The 20,422-nt window shown below is 33.1% G+C and overlaps 3 long non-coding RNA genes and 1 pseudogene across 4 annotated transcripts; 3 read left to right on the top strand and 1 right to left on the bottom strand.

The window, feature by feature from the left end:
- LOC124451519 overlaps positions 1–20,422 on the top strand; it is a 53,575-nt pseudogene that overhangs the window by 1,571 nt on the left and 31,582 nt on the right.
- On the bottom strand, positions 1,934–2,553 carry LOC124451550. Its single transcript, XR_006950511.1, has 2 exons — positions 2,421–2,553; positions 1,934–2,226 (listed from the first exon to the last, which is right to left on the bottom strand). It is a non-coding gene; the product is annotated as an uncharacterized LOC124451550 (long non-coding RNA).
- LOC124451554 lies at positions 9,337–12,767 on the top strand. The gene is made up of 3 exons (XR_006950516.1): positions 9,337–9,429; positions 10,660–10,741; positions 12,106–12,767. It is a non-coding gene; the product is annotated as an uncharacterized LOC124451554 (long non-coding RNA).
- On the top strand, positions 14,052–18,987 carry LOC124451565. Of its 2 annotated transcripts, XR_006950529.1 has the most exons (3): positions 14,052–14,062; positions 18,735–18,777; positions 18,863–18,987. It is a non-coding gene; the product is annotated as an uncharacterized LOC124451565 (long non-coding RNA). The 2 variants fall into 2 exon arrangements; XR_006950528.1 differs by lacking the exon at positions 14,052–14,062 and having other exon boundaries at positions 18,904–18,987.

Raw genomic sequence — 20,422 nt, 5'->3', positions numbered from 1 at the left:
ACTTCGTCAGGTAATATGACTGCCACGACATTTTCAGCTCCTTTATCAGTTCTTACTCTGGATGGCAGTCCATATTGAGATACACCAGATAGAAATAGATTTAGAACAGTATCAGCTTGATTGTTTGTGTTACAGCGAATAAATACTAGCAAACGTGAATAGCCGTCTATTCCTGCATGAGTCATAAATCTCCATCTAAAAATATGAAACTACTAGTACATTTGTATGCAAAACTGAGATTTATCAACGCCCCAAAATAGGTATTTTTTAGTAGCCCACCTAAATCAATTTGTGATTGCCATCCACATACCAAAGTGATAAGGGGCAAGTAACATGATATTTACGTCTGTGCACTGCTCTAAGAGACAAAGTACGAAACAATGCACACTGTGGATCAACTCTTCGCATCATTTCACGAATCCTGTCCTGCTGAATTCGCAAACCTCTTGCTAACAGCAATCCTGACATACGTTTGTAGCCAAGATTGGGAAACTCGTTCGTTATGTTTCTTATGACCAACTCGAAATCTGTATCGTTAACGTCAGAATAACAATTAGAAACTGATAAACCAAACTCGTTCATCCCAGAGCCCTCTACATTGAGCTCTATAAGACCTCAATGGCCCTCTATAGCACAGAATAGATATATACAGAAGCGCCACTCGATGTCGGAACCTTTGATGTTCGTGTCCCCAACATCCGGGCAACTTTACACGGCGGCCATGTTTCCAGCCAGATAAATGCAGCCAGATCGCAATATGATATATAGTTCTACGGATGGGTTTTGGCAAATAAACCCAAATATTTCTATAGATTGGCCATTTTTTTAATATTTTTTGTGTGGATACAGTTAACACATCAAGCTCTCAACAATTTATCATTAATTCGACGTCCGTTTTGATAAATGAGGGTTTATTCGGAATATTTACAAAGTAGATATGTATCTGACGAGATGCGTACTCGGTATATGGTTTGTCGTCAGTTTTAATTTTATAATATAAGAATTCTGCAGAGAATCTTGAAGACATTTGTTCTAACATTTGAAATCTCGGTCGTGGCTGAAACAAGTGACAAATCAAATTATTTTATATATTGCAAACAACGTTTGACAGGACATTCGAATCACCAAAATTGTCTACCCAGGTGTTTTAAACTATCAGAAGCGATGCTGCATGGCCACTATGAAAGTCATCTGATGCCAAAATATTTTGTATTCATCACAGTTGTGACTTGTGAAGCTTAAATGACTTTTTGAGCAAGTTGGAACATAAGCAGCAGCATGTTGGCCTCCACCAATAAAGTGCTTGAATAGCAATTGGTAAAACATATACTGTCATATGGTCCACATGACTTAACTTTGTTATTTCTGCCTTTTTAAATTCAATCAGGAGATTATTTATATATTTGACATGGATGCTTATTGATGATGTGAGAAGTGAACATAAAAAAGCTTCCTGAATGCTTTTGTGAATTGGATTGGTGTTGGCTTGGCACAGTTTCCCCCTGTCAAATGTTTTAAAAAAGTTTTCTGGTGTATCTGTGTTTCACCTTTTGGTAAACATTTTACTGTGTAAAGTATTACGATTGCATTAAGAGTAACTATAACTGGTTTTTGTCAGAATAAGTTCTGTTTGTGACATGATTACTTACAATAAAAATTTTAATTTACTGAATGAAGTTTATGGATTTTAGCAAAAATTAAATTTTCGAGCCCTTTGTTGCAATAATTTTCTCTGCTGGTTGATCAATGCGGTGAATCAAACATAATTCTAATCATTTTCACATACAATTGTTGGTCACAACTCACAAGTGAAGTTTAACCAAAAGGTAAGCTGTAGGAGCTTGACAATATGTTTGACATAATGTAAAGTTGTTAATTTAATTGTAACAATTTATCAATAACTTCATTCTTTAAAAAATTGTAATTTCATATATTGTTTATTAAAAATAAGACAACAAAAAACATCTTTATTTGTAAGTTAATACAAATTTGACAGACATGATAGCCACAGGAACTCAATATACAATTACAAATAAAACTTTCAATTACAATTATGCAGACAAGCTACATTGCAAATAAAAAGCCCCGATTCAAGAATCAAATATAAATTAGTTTAGTCCAAATTTTATACTAATAACGTCTTCATCTGAAGAACGTTCTTTACGCACAGTAGGTCTTTTATCGCTTCTATCAAATCCGTTGACCATTCTAATAGGAAACTCTTTACTATAAAATACAGAAATGGAATCACACTAAATATATTTATTACTTTTGTCCTAAATTATAAATTCTTAGGGCAACTGCCGTTCAATATAAGAGACGTTCTAAACATGGATCTCGCATACAATTCAAGGCAAGAAACTATAAAACCCGTAAAATTATATTTTACGAACGTATTTTACAACAAAACTGTTTCTCACCTCATATGCTTGGTATCCTATCCGATGGCATTAAAAATTTTGTCCATAAGTGAATTTAAATTCGTCAAATTTTCGAAAAACAACTCTCCATAATACTAATCTATATACATTCTTGCCAGTTTATCTGGCTGGACTAATGGCGGACGCAAAAGATGCGCACTTAAGAACTGGGTACAAGTAGGGGACAGATTTTTCGCTGAGTGGCGCTTCTGTATATATCTATGCTGTGTCTTAAGAGTTGGGACAAACGGTCTGGGGCGAGCGCGGAGCCGCCATTTTGGTTCCTACTTGCAAAGTGAAACTATAATAATACTATTGGAAATTGGGTTTATATGCAAAAGAAGAAAGCAATTTAAGCTTATTCCATGGTAGTATCAAATATATTAGGAATAATAGCAAGCTCTTTGCGTCTTTTTAACGATTTGCGGCAGACCTGATTTAATTTCATTGGTTTGAGCTTCGTTTGCGGCTTACTAGTTCGTGCTTCAAATTGATCGTGACCCATTTTTAGAAGTATTTTTCGTACGTGAACGTGTTTTCTCGGCTTATGTTCCGACTCTGTAACAAGTTTTCAGGATCTTTAAGCTTGGTGGCAAGCGGCAATGTTATCCTGGCATCAGTGTTATCAAATACTTGGACAAGACTTTGTTTGAAACTTCGAATCATAGTAATCATGCAGATTTGGTCCGGAGAGATTTGTGTTCAAGATTTGTAACAATTTAATGGTAGTGAGTGATTTATGCCCCCCCCCAATTTAATCCAAGCATGATATTTTTTATTCTGAAAGATCACATTTTCTTGCTCAGCAGAAAATGACAGACTTTTTTACTTTTTATTTATTGAAATATGCAATGATTTGACCAAGATGCATTTGACCTTAAATGTTTTATTCCTTTATATGAAGTTATTTCGCCTTTATCACTTTATAAAGTATTAAAGTTTATTTCTAATAACGTTTGTTAGGGATTCTGCTGAAAATTTTGGTGAAGCATTTCTTTAAAATGAATATATTATTTCTATAATATGAAACATTTCTGTTGTTGAAGAACAGTCTGTTTGCTATAAATGCTAATGTTTGTAGCCTTTTATACAGCATATGAGTCTGATGCAATCTTTAATTTAGCAAAGAGTTAAATTTATTGGTTGAGGAATGACAAAACTTCTATATGTGTTTAATGATCAAACAGGGGTGTGTTGGAGGGAGCACAGCCCCGTTTGTTCAAATTCTATGCCTTGTATTGCCAGTGAAATATATATATCAAAAAGCTAGCAGCACCTAAATATATATCAGAAAGCCCGCAATATTTTAATATATATGAGAAAGGCAGCAACAATTGTAATATACATTAAAAAGCCCAAATAGCTGAAATTATGGAGATATGCCTCTGTGATCTTATAAACCAAAACCTACAATTAAAATATCATCGACAAGTCTAGAAGAGAAGTAATGTTCTACTTTGAGCTACAGAAGTAGGGTACATTTGTACAATTCAATACCAAAAATATATTGTACTCAGCTGTTTCAGTGAATATCCTAATTATAATTACTTCATTTTTAAATGATGAACTAAAAATACAAAATACAACATGGAAAATCATAAGAGTTTCTGTGATTTGGTGTAGTTGTTTTAGTATGGAAGTGGCTGAGAATTGAGAGGTTTGTAGATTAACCAATTTCAGAACATAATGAGAAATCATCTTCGATTAAAAACAAGCTTTGGAGTAAGAAAACTATTGAAACTGCATCAGCACGAACTTTGCAATGTTATTTGGCCCAAAAATGTTTCTCTACTTGAGTCAGTTAATTGAACCTTATATCAAAAGCCATTCAGCACAACAATCACCATACGCAATCAAATTTCGTAAGTTCGACGTAAAGGCATTTCTTTCATTTTTTTCGTAATCCTCGATTTATGCGATATGAAATGACATTTAGTAGCCTTCAACAATCAGTTATTACACACTTATCCATAAAAAAACGCAATATTATCTCAAAATACTGTATTACTAGCAGCAATTGCTATATAAACACTAGCTAAAATTTCAAAACTAGGAACCAAAATGGCGGAAATTGATCAGGTGATCAATATTGCCCAATCAACGTAAGCTAAACGGATAACAATAGATGTCCCAACTCTTATACTATAGAGGGCTCTGGTTCATCCTCCTTTCAATGGTTCTTTTGCTGACTCCCAGAAGATTTGCCGTATCTTTCACTGTAAAACGCTTATCCAAAAAATAACTCAGAATATCTTCGTTTACTTCATACATTGGTCGCCCTGGTGTGCCACTGAAAACTTGAGTGCAGTTCAATGAAGAAGATGGATTAATATCATGATGAACATTGACATTTAAAAGTTCTTTTGCGTAGTATGGTAAAGAGAATCAATACGAAAAACGCAAAAATCCCGATCTGGACTTCCTTCGAGGTCAGCAATACAACCCAAAATAGACTTGCGAAGGATTCTTACAAAGTATAACCTGTCTGCCATGTTTTAGGGTTGTAGACTTGTAGGTAAAACAATTGGTTTGTTTTGTTTTCATTATAGTTATTGCATAAAATATTGCAACAGTATAATTTATTGATATTAACAATTTTTGGCGATAAATAATTATAAATAAATTATAATGTGATTGAGTAAAATTTGATGTTTTGCGAGTCACGAATAATGTTACGTCATACTAAAGGAATGTTCAACAACAAAATGAGTTTTAACAGAAATTGTACAGGACAAAATCCGATTATAAAATTCCAGAATGGAATATGATCAGGACAAAATGCACATTGCAAAGGACAAAATGCGCATTAGTAATTAAAAATATAGCTTTTAGTTTTGGGGGAAATCACCCTCCATAAGCTTGTGGTTAAGCTTTTTGTTATCTTATGCTTCAAAAATTTCACTCGAATACCGAAATAAATATAGAAACAAGTCCGGTCCAAGTTTCCACATCATTGCCTAGAAGTCAATCATCTTCAAAAAATGAGATGATGTAACTCAATTTCTTACGCACAATTTACCACGACACGATGTCCTTTAGGCGTAATTTTATTTATAATTATAAGTTCTCGCATAATTTTGATTATAATTATCCGACAGCCGATAAATTTAAATATAAACCCATCAATGTGTCCATGAAAATGTAAAGCCATACCGCTTCAGTTTATCTTACCCGTCGGCTTAAGTTTATCTTACCAGGTGTATTTAGGGCTTGGATTCAAATACTTTCTTATTATTATTCTGTTTTGTCATGTTGCTTCAAGGTCGATTTCTTTGAGCATAGTTTGAATAGTCAAATAACGTACTAGCACGTTATACTTAGATTGCAAAAGCCTCCAAATAGCTCTATGACCAAGCATAATACCGCATTCATTGAGTTCTCGTAAAATTTATTGTTTGATACGATCTTCATTAACAACATTCCTGCGTCAACGCAACACGTACAGTTTCAACTTATTTAAAATGTTATTCCACTACTTGAATTAGAAATGCTATGGAATTTATCGAGTAAACTCAAAATAGTTTACTTCTGGTTGCGTTCGTGTATTTCTGTTTGTGTTGTGCTTCTGTGCATGCATAACATAACCCTTTATAAAGTTAAGTATGAAGCTGTTGTTTTTATGCAGTAAACGACCGTAGAATGCTGAAATTTAGCAAATATGGAAGGACGTTTGAAAACGTGAGACTCTATCGTTAGAAATTAGACTTTAAATTGGTATTGATGAAACATAGTTTGTCTTTGTCGTAGACTCGTAGTGCAACATATTGTTACTAACCAATGCTAACTCAGGGTTACGTATTAGCAACAATGAGATGGATGTTAGTAACGTTAGTAACGTCAAGTTTTGAAAAAGTAACAAATGTTTAATTTATGCAAGCCGCATGATCAATTACAAACGTGTAATGAATGAGTTAGTGGTCAAGAACTACTTGTATAAGAGTTTGTATGCACTTCGTTTACCTGAAGTAATCTCAACTTGAAGGTGTAAAATGACCACGACAAACAACATGGTACATGTGCCAATTCTTCAATCCGGTACGAAAATCCTAAAGTCGAAACCCCACTAAAATTGCAATGTTAACATAGTTCTAACTTTCAAAAACAAAAACAAAACTTTTGTAAAGTTCTTGACATGTTTAGAAGGTTCACTTTAGGGGTGGTCATGGGAGGAAAAACTTTGCATAACATCAAATATTTACTGAGAAAATTACTTTGTACCATCTCTAGTCAAATGTAAAGTTTGCATAAATTAACCAATATTCTTGGCAGAGATTGAATTTTCATATTTTCAAAGAAAAAATCACCTGAGATGAAAAGGAATATTTAACCACAGTATGGAGAACATACATTAGAGCCACTCCATTGAATTTTTTCGTGCCACGCGTATCTTATTACGCATGTGATTACCAAATTGGTAGCCAGTCTATTGCATTGTGTGACCAATAGGATTGACGATATGGCAAACGGCAGCCAGTAAACTAAGAGATTGCTCACATGAACCCGGTAACAGGGATTCTGCGAGGCGTAAATTGATTTTAAGTCATGGAAAAAAGTTAAAGCTTTAAACGCAAAATTCACAACCTTTCTTAAGCGTCATAAGTCTTTTAGTCGTAATTTTCAAAAGAAGCTAAATTATTTGTCTTCATTTTAAAGGCTTTGTGAATTTCCAAAGTCATAGTACAGAGAAATTGCTCAAATAAGATTTTTGTTATGAAGTATTTAATCTTTTCCATTTGCCAAAATGTTTTAACGATTCGCTGAATCCCGGCTACAGGGCTCATGTGAACAGCCCTTAATTAAACATACAGCAGCCAGTTGTACAGTGAAGTGGCCTTACTGTATATTCCTATACTGTGATTTAACTCACTCTAAGCATTCATTTCTTGAAATCGTAAATGATCTCTGTGGGTATTTTTTCCCTTACTGGTACCACTAATCTTTTAAATTTGCCTACTGAGACACAACTACAATGTGTTTTTCATCTTACTACACATCTGAGATAAGCATTATCTTATTTTCATTACATTCTTTATTCTTGCGTCTGCAGTGTTTTTTATCATAAGTAATTATAATTCCGTGTAGTTGGAGTTTGAAAATTATTCATAATTTACAATGGCTTATAAAATATCAAAGGTTTTTATAATATGAAATGACTTATGCAATAATCTATTTGAATGGAATTTTGATTAATGAAATGAAAAATCCATTCACAGTTTTGAAAATCGTGTTTTAATCATTGGTATTCAAATCTTGTCTAAGATAGGTGATTCTCTATACCTTAGTTAAAACTTATGAAACTTTATCAGATTTGGCAGTAGTCCTTTGGAATTTGACTAATCTCAATGTTATTATGTACTCTTCATGAGGTTCTTATTTATGGATTTTTATTTCTATGACAATTGTTTTTAGTCAGTGATGTATATTTAGTTATATAACTGAGATGTTCTACATAGACACACTATAGAAGAACATACAGTAGAGCCATTTTATTGAAATTTTTCGTGCCACACATATCTAAGTCCTTCTCAGGACTTTATTAACCTGGACGATCATCATTTACAAACATATAACGCACATATCTTATTACGCATGTGATTACCATAGTGGCAGCCAGTCAATGACTTTTTTTGACCAAAAAGAATGATGAAATTTCTAACGGCAGCCAGTAATCAAATTAAATATACAGCAGCCAGTTGCACACGAAGTGGACCTACTGTATATTCCCTATACTGTTACATAGATGTCATTATTGTTTCATAATACTGTTTGTTGAAGTAGATCCTGACTCACTCCTCATCTTCGTTCGTTATTTTAATGTGTTTATGTAACAAAATTCACAAGGATGAAAGATTAATGTAACAATAAGCTGTGAATAATGATCTTTATTTTTGAACTGATATGTATGTAGTCGCGTTGTTTACATTAAATCTCTCATCTGTTTGTTGAGTATGTGACATGTAAAGAACTAAAGCAAGCATAATATTGTTCACACGGTCATCTTACTTCTAAAACGAAGGAAAGTTTAAAAAAATCAATCAATATTTTAGAACTACATTACCGACATAACAAATTAGGTAAAGCAGCATCTCGATAAAGTATGACTAAACATGCATGAGAAATCATATCTAAATTTATATACTAACTTTCTAACTATTGACAATAAGCTGCATGGTAATGGAAAGCAAAACCTGTTCAAAGGTATGGGAGACGTGAAATAGCATACTTGTCTATGGAAAAAATGGGAATCTGTGAAAATTTATGTAGGGTGGATAGCATGTCCAATCATGCATCACCTCCATTTTTTGCCAACGACACTTTTGACTAATCGCTGTGTCTAACAAGATGTTGTTAATTGTATTGAACTTTTAGAATTATACTTTTGATCTTGTTTGATTAACAGTTTTAAGGTTTACTTTCATTGCATCCTTTACTGTTGTATCTACAGTGTCTTTATTGATCATAAGTAATTATAATTGCGTGCAGTTGATGTTTGCCAAGTATTCATAATTTACAATGGTTTATTCAAGAACAAAGGTTTTTTATAATAAGAACTGACTTATGCAAGAATATACAAGTATGGAATTTTTGATTAATGAAAGGAAAAATTTATTAATCAAAAATTCCATACTTGTATATTCTTATTCCATACTTGTATACTTGTCTATGGAAGAAATGTGAATCTTTGAATTTATGTAGGTGATTTTCTATTCCTGAGTTAAAACTTATGAAACTTTATAAGATTTAGCAGTAGTCGTTTGGAATTTGACTAATCTTAATGTTATTATGCACTCTTCATGAGGTTCTTATTTATGTATTTTTATTTCTATAACAATTGTTTTTAGTCAGTGATGTATACTTAGTTATATAACTAGAATGTTCTACATAGATGTCATTAATGTGTTTTATACTGTTTGTTGAAGAGATCCTGACTCACCCTTCATCTTCGTTTGCTATTTAAATGTGTTTATGTAACAAAACTTATATGGATGAAAGATTGATGTAACAATAGGTATGAATTATGATTTATATTAAATCTCTCATCTTTGTAAGGTACGTGACATGTAAAGAACTAAAGCAAGCATATTTTGTCTTCACGGTTGTCATATATCAAGTCTTATTTCTAAAACGAAGCTAATTTGTCGAAAGTAAAGCGAGTTTCTGAAACTATATAACTAACTTTACATAACGAATTTGCTACTGAAGTATCTCGATAATGCATGACTAAACATTCAAGAGAAATCATATTTAAGTTGATATACCAACTTTCTAACTATTGACAATAAGCTGCATGGCAAAGGAAAGCAAAACACGTTCAAAGGTATGGGAGAGGTCAAATAGCATACTTGTCTACGGAAAAAATGGGAATCTGTGAAAACTTATGTATAAAGGATAATATGTCCAATCATGCATCACCTCCCTTTTTTGCCGACGCCACTTTTGACTAATCGCTGTGTCTAACAAAATGTTGTTAATTGTATTGAGCAAAGCATTCATTTTAAAAGTAAGAACATTTGTAAAATAAACAAATGTTGAACACAGGAAGAATTGATTTACACAGAGAAAGAACGCAACCGAATCTATTTTCGTGAAATGTTGATTCATGCAACACAGTGAGCTTTTAAAATTATACTTTTGATCATGTTTGTTTAACAGTTTTAAAGTTCACTTGCCATTGCATCCTTTACTGTTGTATCTACAGTGTCTTTATTGATCATAAGTAATTATAATTGCGTGCAGTTGATGTTTGCCATGTATTCATAATTTAGAAAGTTATATTCAATAACAAAGCTCTTTTTAAAATAAGAACTGACTTATGCAATAATATACATCTATGGAATTTTTGATTAACGAAGTGAAAAAATCGATTTTAAGTTTCAAAAATTGTGTCGTAATCATTCACATTTGAATCCTATTTTAGATAGGTGATCCCTTTATTCCTGAGTTGAAATTTCTTAAACCTTATATTATTTAACAGTAGTCCTTTGGAATTTGACTAATCTCAATGCTATTTTATGTACTATGCATGATGCCTTATTTATGTATTTTTATTTCTATAACAATTGTTTTTAATCAGTGATGTGTACTTAGCTATAGAACTGGATTGTTCTATAGAGATGTTATTAATGTTTTATAATACTGTTTGTTGAAGGAGATCCTGACTCACTCTTTATCTTCGTTCGTTATTTAAATGTGTTTAAATGGTCGCTTTCTTTATATTAAGTCTCTCATTTTTTGTTAGGTATGTGACATGTAAAGAACTAAAGCAAGCATAATTTGGTCAACGAGGTTGTCATATATGAAGTCTTACTTCTAAATCAAAGGTAATTTTAAAAAAGTAAAACAAGATTTTAGAACTACATTACCGACATAACAATTAGCTAAAGAAACAAAATGATGAAGTATGAATAAACATGTATGAGAAATCATATCTCTACATGTTTGTAAATGTAGATCGTCCAGGTTGGTAAAGTCCTGAGAAGGACTGTTTTTGTTGTTGTTGACTGACGTTTCGACAACCTTAGCGGTAGTCATCTTCAGAGTCAAAAGATGATGTAACGATACTCCCGAGTTCAAACCATTTACTTTATTACGATCATTCAAACGACAAAGCGAATTTTTTTTAGTCAGTGTTGTATAATTAGTTATAGAATAATACTGTTTATTGAAGGAGATCCTACACTCTTTATCTTCGTTTGTTATTTAAATGTGATTATGTTACAAAAATCATATGTATATAAAGTTGACGCTCATTAATGAATGAATTATGATCACCATTTTTTAACTGACATGTATGTAGTCGCGTTTTTTATATTAAATTTCTCATCTTTTGTTAGGTACGTAACATGTAAAGAACTAAGGCAAGCATAATTTTGTCCACACGATCGTCGTATATGAAGTCTTATTTCTAAAACAAAGGTAGTTTTATGTAAGTTAACCGAGATTGTAAAATTTGGGGAGCAACAACATTTTTTTGGGAGGGAGGGGAGCAGTTGTAGACGTCAAGTTATACTGTATAATAAAAATAATATAATTTATCACTAGTTAGTTTTTGTGGGTAGCCCCTGTGCATGCGCAGCTAACCATTATGCCATACTAAAAAAGTGCCTGAGTGAGGCAGTGAGGCAGGCAGTGTTTGTTCGTCGTGATATCCTCGGCTGTGTCATTGTGATAGTCGCATATGCGAACGATGACGAATAGAATTGTTTTAAGTAAAGTCGATATTTATGTTGTTCTTTAATTACCTTTGCTTTAGAGCGTATAATCTGCACTTTGTTTTAGTGACTATAGTCAAAACCTTGCAGCTGAAAATGTCATTCATTTATACGCTTTACTAGTGATTACAGACGTCCACACCATTGTTAGACAAATAAGATATATTATTTATTAACTAGGAATTACTATTGTAAGGTAACTGCTGCCTCTCGCGCCGAGTAGGCGAAAATATTATCATTTTAAGTGTTTTTTCATTGTATCAAGTCTACCAATTTAACGCCTTGATGTAAGATTAATTGCTTGGTCATGTCGCTAGGCAGTGAACACAATTTTTATCGAGAGAAAGAAATGAAGCACACAAGTCTTTATAAATGACTTGTAGGACTATTTTTAATTTATCCTTTTAACTTTTGTGAACATTTTGTACATTGCGAATTGATGCTTTTTGCACACACTCGTTGTTCATTTCTAGAATAACAAATGGCTTCGAAACCTAAAAAATCAATGATTGAGAAAAATGGATCTCGTTTGAATAAACTCATAATCAATAAAGGAACCCAAGCCTTGAAAACAACATTGCTAAGGAATCTAAACCTTCAATCAACAAACTTGAAAGATAAACTTAATGATCCTTCTACAAAGAGTAAATTGACACCACTAAAATTCAAAGTCATCAGCAAGGAGCAATGGAACCTTCTTTACCCATCAACTGGCTCACCTGACATTGAAAAGTTTGATATTTCATTATTGTATGTCTTATTGCGTAACATTTGTGGTCTAAAAGCGCCACATAGTGGATGGGATTATCTTCCTTACTCTTCAGATACTTCAATCTCAGCAAACATTGCAAGAATAAAGTTTTATCGAAACCAAGTGTACGGTCACATAACTACAACTAGTGTAGGTGACAGTGAGTTTGAGCATTCGTGGCAAGAAATTTCAAAAGCATTGGTTTGTCTGGGTATTCGACAAACTGAAATAGATGAATTAAAAGGTAGAGTTTGCGTCTGCTGAAATAAAGATAACTAGGGTCAGTTTCCCAAGGTAAATAAGAGAAACAGTACGTGTCAGATAATTTAGAGTTAAAGCACAAAAAGCCTGAAACGAAAATTTACCAACTGGGTTATACTTTTATTGAACAGACATTTCAATATGATAATGGACTTCCTGTACTAGTTTATGCATATCAATTTTCGTTCTCGAGATATAGAAGTTTTTATTATGTCCGATTTATCTTTTGTCACATTGCATAATGAGAACTAGATGTTAAAAATTAAATGAAGATATGATCTTCGCACTTTGCTGGACAATTTAAGCAATCGTCTCGGGAACCTGAAAAAATCAGGTGACTCAACGGGATTCGAACCCATGACCTCTGCGGGGCCGGTGCAGTGCTCTGACCAACTGAGCTATGAAGTCAGACAGTGGTGAGCAGGTCAATATTGTTGGGCTCATGTGGTGAACAGGTCAATATTGTTGGCCACACTGCATAAAACATTCATACGACATTCCTTTCACGAGAAAAATTGAGCCCAACAATATTGACCTGCTCACCACTGTGTGACTTCATAGCTCAGTTGGTCAGAGCACTGCACCGGCACCGCAGAGGTCATGGGTTCGAATCCCGTTGAGTCACATGATTTTTCAGGTTCCTGAGACAATTGCTTAAATTGTCCAGCAAAGTGCGAAGATCATATCTTCATTTAATTTCAAACACCGCACTGCATAAAACATTCATACGAGAACTAGATGTATTAAATATATTTGCTGATACATTATTTTAACATGGAGGAGTTTCCTTCTTTGTGACGTGTTAATGATATAAAATATGCCTACCATTGTCAACCTAAAGTTGTCAGGAAAATTAAGGGTATTTGAAACATTGCAGCGACTCATTTTGCATGCAATATTATGTCACAAGTTAGATAAATTGGTAATGGCAAGGACTTCAGTATTTTCAGAATGAAAAAAGTCATGCAGAAAAGGTTTTACAAAGCACTCTGTCATTTCAAAAGTTCTGGTCAATACAGATATAATTTAACTAGCAAAATTTTCGTTTCATAGGCACTTTAAGATGTCCAATCAAGTTTGAGAGAATAATTGTTGAGATCAAACTGCAATGTTAATGTTTGGTAACAAAAATAAGATAGTCTATGTAAAAGACGAGTGTCGAGAATAGAAAGAAAAATTGAATGAAGCTCTTTTGTTATCCTTTGGTATAAAAAATTTTTTAGACTCTAAAAGATATATGCTTTCAAAATTTTAATTTAATATTTTTGAATAACGCAAGGTTACTCCTTAAAAAAATTCATGAAATTATTGCTAAGAGAAGTTTTTGTGATTAATTGTTTGGCATAAGCTAACCTCGAATGTTACCAGTTAAAAAATTTATTATATGTCTAATAATTGTTAATACGTTTTTTTTAAAAGTGTACGATATCAGTATCCTTTCCTAATTGGGGAAAATTAAGCTATTTTGATGTATTTATTTTGTTTCTTTAACCCTTGAATGTAATATTTTTACCTAGAAGTGTGGAAATACATTGATGAATCAACGAAACATAGAGAATTGTTTTTAAAATTGATTGAATATGGGTGCAATCCCAGTGTTGAGGTTAAAGTGATGGGCAATGTACGTGTAATATTCTCAGAAGAATTTTGCATTGGCGAAGGAAGTGGTGCAACCCGTGTTTTCCTTGGACTGGGTAAGGATGGTTACGGTAAAGCAGTGAAACAAATACATCGGCATAAATTAATCCAGCTTGCACATCACGAAAAGGAAATTTTAAATAAATTCAATGCAAAGAAGTCGAAACATGTTGTGAATTATTTCTACTTAGAAGAAGATACAGGAACAGAATATGTATATTTGATATTAGACTTATGTGAAGAATAATTGGAGAGTTTTGTCAAGTCCTCTACTTTGCATGATCTTCAAAAAGCTCTTCCTGATATTCTTAGACAAATTTTAAAAGGATTAGCTGATCTTCATAGTGGCCAAAATCCTATTCTACATCGGGATTTAAAGCCTTCCAATGTTCTGCGAGACTCAAAAAGCCAATTTCTGATAGCTGACTTTGGCATAAGTCGAATAATGAAGAGTGACTCTACAACATATAAAAGCAATACTTCCATGGGAACCCTGCATTGGATAGCTCCTGAATCATATTGCGAAGATGATGATTCAGTAAACAAAGCACGTTACAAAAGACAGTCAGATGTATATGTAAGTGTAGGAATGTAAGCATTTGTAAGTTGTAATGAAAGTCAATGTTGTGAAATTGCATTTTGATCTAACGCTTTTTATTATTTTAGAATGCAGGGATGGTAGCTTATTATGTTGCAACAAAAGGAAAACATCCTTTTGGAATTAAACCTTACAGACTGATTAACATGTTAAATGGAAACCCTGTTGGTTTGAAAGAAATCGAGGATAAAATACTAAAGGACCTTCTGTCGTGGATGTTAAATCTAAAACCTGAAGACAGACCATATTCTAACGAAGCATTAAAGCATCCATTTCTCATGTCAGATGATGAGAAGTTTGAAATGTTATGTGAAGTTGGGAATCTTCATCAGATTAAGACAAATGATCTCCAGTCAAGTGTCGTTCAACAATTGAATAGCGAATGCTTACTTTGGAAAAGTCAAATTAATTGGGATGTCTATGATTATTTTCGCACGTACGAGAGAAATGGAAATATCTATAAGGTCCGTTATACATCTTCATGGGCAGAATGCTTAAGGCTCATTCGAAATACTCGCCAGCATTGGAACGATCGTCCTCTACCACAACCAGAAATATTTTACAAGATTGGCGATTACAGGGCGTATTTTCTCCGAGCAATTCCTAATCTCCCTGCTCGGGTACATGCTGCTGTCAGGTCAAATGAAGAATTGAAATACAAACCAGAACTCAAGAACTTTTTTCATTCTAATGAAAGCGAACCACATCAATAAACAATTTAGACACAACAGAACCTGTTAGGGGTGAAAAAAGTAGCTATTAAGAAATCATTGATACTGTAAAGATCTTATTTTACAGATATAAAGAAAAACAGTTTCCACGACGTATTTAGATGATATTTCACCACATTTCTGTTGAATCTATAGCCTGTGGTATTCATTGATACAATGTAATATACCTGATTATTTAATTTTTACTGTAAACTGTTTTGGAAAAAGACTGAAGGCGAATATGACATGAAAAGTTAACTTTTATGTTTGGCTGCACTGATAAATTTTGCACTACATTCGTCCAACATAATAAACTTGTATTCGATAAAAAAAATTGTATTTCTGAAATTTATTATAATTTCTAAAAGTCTGGCATTGGTGTTTTGAGCTCTTAGGACTTCCTTATCGTATAAACCTGAACATCAGGAGTTGTGCATAATTCCATAAGTAGACACTTTTGTGTTTTACTATCTCACATTAATTACGTAGCTGAACCACATAAAATAGTTGACTTAAATAACATTTTCATGACATTGAGTGATTAACAGTATTTCGTCTAATAATTTGTAAATCGACTCAATAATATTTTAATTAGTTTTATAGAAAAATATTCATAGTTGTTCTCATTTTCTGATATTTTGTTTATTTCATGCGCTGTAACCATGACAATTATTTCGTGCCTAAATCCGCACAACTAAAATGTAAGTGCTGTGTATTTAAGATTTCTTAAATGAATATTGAATATACACCTAAATACACGTAAGGTTAACTACGGCGCTCTCTATTGCCTATATTCTAAAAACTCTCTCACACTCACATTTACTGAGTAAAGTTTCAAAATAATCTTATAACTACTGGAAGACCTTGTATTTACTCCATAGATAGGAATTAGTGCAAAGTTATGGTGATTTTATCATCTCAGATCCCATATCATCTGGTAGGTATCCGCACATTTATGTCACATGAAAGCACTCAGTATTAGTTGTGTGACAGTTTTAGTTTAAAGTTTTGTAAATCATTTATATAAATTTTGAGCTTTTGGGCTTTTTTATTTTATTGAATTAACTTCGCAAAGAGCATACTATAACAACAAAAGAACGTAAACAACTTCAAAATGACAAAGAGCAATTTTACAGATTTCTCCAGTTACTGCAGCCTTTTAAACACAACGTTGCAAACATTAAAAACAACACGATTTATATAATGTATAATAAGTGCGAAAGATTTTTCTTCAATTGACTAAGACTGACATTTTTGCCTCTTAAGTTGTTTGGATTTATTCCAGAGTGTACTGCATCTATTTATTTAAGATTTTAGAAACGTTCTTATTTTACAATGAGTTGTAACATATGACAGCTAGATTTTCTGGAATGTACAACCGTGTTTGACTTTGGTAGCGAGGATTGGCTTGTAATAGCAACTAATCTTCATCAATCTTAACAAGACTATAAATTATTTTGCATTCGTTTATAAACCAAATAGTATGCTTTTTTAAAGGACCTATGACACGAAAATTTTTATGTTTGCAATGACCAGAACTTTTAAAATGACAGTGTACTTTCTAAAACAGTTTATGCATATCACTTTTAATTCTTGAGATATTGAGGTTTATGCTATGTCCGATTTACCTAACTTGTGACGTCACATTGCATAATGAGAGTTAGGAGTATTAGGTATATTTAACGATACTTTACTTCACAAGGACATAGTTTCATTTGTTGTGACGTGTTTAATGGTATAAAATGCTGCCTATTAGTATCAACCTAAAGTTGTCGGGAAAATGAAGAGTATTAGAAAAATTTTTAGAACTCATTATGCAATATGACGTCACAAGTTGGATGAAATAGAAATAACAAAAACTTCAATATCTCGCGAAGGAAAAGAGATATGCATTAACTTTTTTAGAAAGCACACTGTCATTTTAAAAGTTCTGGTGATTGCAAACATAAAAATTTTCATGTCATGGGCACTTTAAAACGTCATAAGTAATTGTACATTTGCAAGTGTAACACCAGGCTGAATTGTAAGGGATATTTTATACCACTTAGTAAATATGTATGCTTTATAACTTATGAAGTGGTAGATAAAGCTGATAAACCACCTGCTGAAATTCATTATCCACCAGCTAGAGGACAACCTTTCACTTGAGGGAAACGATTGTTAATTATAATCCCATTTACCCCCAAAATTGGATGGAAGTGTCAATAACCATTATGAACATTTTAGAAAGCCAAAATTTCATTTAATCAAATTGAAGCATTCGTATGTACTATTATTTGTCATGAAAAATGGCTATTTTTTTCTACACATAAACTACGTAAAAAGAAAAAAAATCATCTTCTTTACTTTAAAGACTTATTCCGAGTGAATGAATTTCAAAAAAATTCGTTTTCAGACTGAACCACATACATTTGCCTGTAAAATTATAACTGAGAACATAATTATTTTAAATATAGGTATAGCCATAAATGCCTTTTCTATGACAATGTGTTGCCTGATTCCTATTTTTGTTCAATGATATCTTTGTGAATAGACATTCTACACAAAGAGCTAAGATCTTCTACACTGCGCGGTCATTTGAGGAAAGTGTGTCGTCATGTAAGTATCATTTCAGCATTTGATATTCCTAATCGCTGTATAGTTGCTGGCAGTTCTTGCATTCCTTGCCTGGAAAAGGTCATAAGACTTCACCGCATTTCTTTTTATGGGTCAGAAGATCCTATAAAAAAGAAAAGGTGGAAAAAGTGGCTAGATTTTGTCGTTTTAAAACGAGCAAAATGCCCCATATCAAAGACGTCGAGCATTTGCTTGCTGCACTTCAAACCTGAAGATTTTACCGGACGGTATACTAGTTCGCAAGGGCAAACAAGTAGACTGGTGTCTGTCGAAGTTGGTGTGTTTGCTTTTCCTTTTGTTTATTTCTCATAAAGACTGATGAAAGAAAGTGCGCGTTCTGAAAGGAATCGTAGACAGGTAAGGATTTCGTTTTGAATCCTATATATAATCCTCGTGAGACTGATAACTTCGAAGAAGGAAGCTTGTTTTAAATTCGTCAAAGATTTTGTTATAGAAATCTAATTTTGCAGTTGATACCATATTGTATTTTATTGTAGGTTGTTGGAGATATTTTGTGTAGCACAGAAGTGTTTTGCGAGTTCAAACAATTGCAGTACAAGCAGAAGTACAGGTATTGAATTTATTCCAATAATTTATTCAAAAGACTTTTTACACTAGTAGATTGTAAGATCTAAAGGTTATATCTTTTTTTGTAGGTTCAGAATGGGTTTTGCCAAACTGAAGAAGAATATTGCAGGCAATGTGTTCAATACAAAGAAAACTCGAGGCAATTGTAGAGAATGATAGAAAGCAAGAATGCTATTATCCAACAACTTACTGATGGTAAATTGTTTTATTACATTCAAGTTGGTTTCTTCAAGAGCATATATTCTTGTATTGTCTCAATGTCATTTAAATAGATACATGGCTGCAATTAAATTACTAAAATATGAGTATTGTAACACCTGTGTATATCATGATTTCATAGAAAAAAAGAAATTACGTAAACTGGTTGAAACAGTAGTAAAATGTGTCAGGGTGGATAATCAGAATGAGGAAGAAAAGCAAGATGGTAGTAATGATGATAACATGGATATGGATATTGACATTGGTAGTGAGATGGAAAATGAAGGTGAAGTTTGATTTCAATGCTAATAGCTAAAATTATATACCACAAATTTTATTAACATATAAATGTGGTCCATAGGTTCTGACAACTATGACATTGAAACAGATTCTTTCCAAAGTGAAGAGCTAGAATCTGAAGCTGAAACAAACCAGTCAAAATAGTATGAATGTGCTGAACCTATGCATTATTTAGTCTTCCAGTGTTATCAATCATTTTATTTGTGTTTTTCGACAGACAAAATATAATATATACATGTATTGTTCTAACAATCAGGGTGAACAAAGAAAAAAGCAACCGCAGGAAGCAACCTAAGTTTATTGTCACCTTGCCACAGCTGTTGCTCCTGTTTAAAGTATGTCCATCATGTGGTAGTGATAAGCCAATAGTTGAAGTATCAAAAGTTGGTACTATGGCTGATATAAACATGTCATGTGGTAACCCTAGTTGTAAAAATAGAGAGCACAACGGGAAGTGACAATCATTCCTGCCAGCTTCCCGTATTCCAATGGGAAAGTTTCTCCTCTCATTTGCCATTTTATTGTCCGGAGCTTCTGCTAGCAAGGTAATTTGAGTATTCACACACATGTGTCTTCAAGGCATATCTTTGACCACATTCTTCAAACATCAAAGGGTAAGTGGGTTGTTTTGATTTTCCTGATTACCAAGGTTTGAAGTTGTGTTTTCTTATATTCATTTGATATTTCTTTATCAGGAATTGCTTTTCCCAATGGTCATGACCCATTGGAGGAAATACAAGCTGGCCTTGTTGGAAACAATTAAGAAGCAGAAGAAAACAGTGGTCATTGCAGGAGATGGCAGACATGACAGCTTGGACCATTCTGCAAAATATTGTGCTTACACAATATTTTGTTGCTCTGTGCCCATGATTCTCCATTTTGAACTTATTGACCTACTTTGTATGACACATTGAGGGTGGCTATATTTACCTCACCCCCTACTTTGTATGACACATTGAGGGTGGTTATATTTACTCCACCCCCTACTTTGTATGACACATTGAGGGTGGCTATATTTACCCAACCCCTTACTTTGTATGACACATTGAGGGTGGCTATATTTACCCCACCCTCTACTTTGTATTACACATTGAGGGTGGCTATATTTACCTCACCCCCTACTTTGTATG

The sequence above is a fragment of the Xenia sp. Carnegie-2017 genome, unplaced genomic scaffold, assembly GCF_021976095.1.
Source record: "Xenia sp. Carnegie-2017 unplaced genomic scaffold, XeniaSp_v1 HiC_scaffold_24, whole genome shotgun sequence".
Classification (NCBI taxonomy): Eukaryota; Metazoa; Cnidaria; class Anthozoa; order Malacalcyonacea; family Xeniidae; genus Xenia; species Xenia sp. Carnegie-2017.
This window is presented reverse-complemented; position numbering and strand designations above follow the sequence as displayed.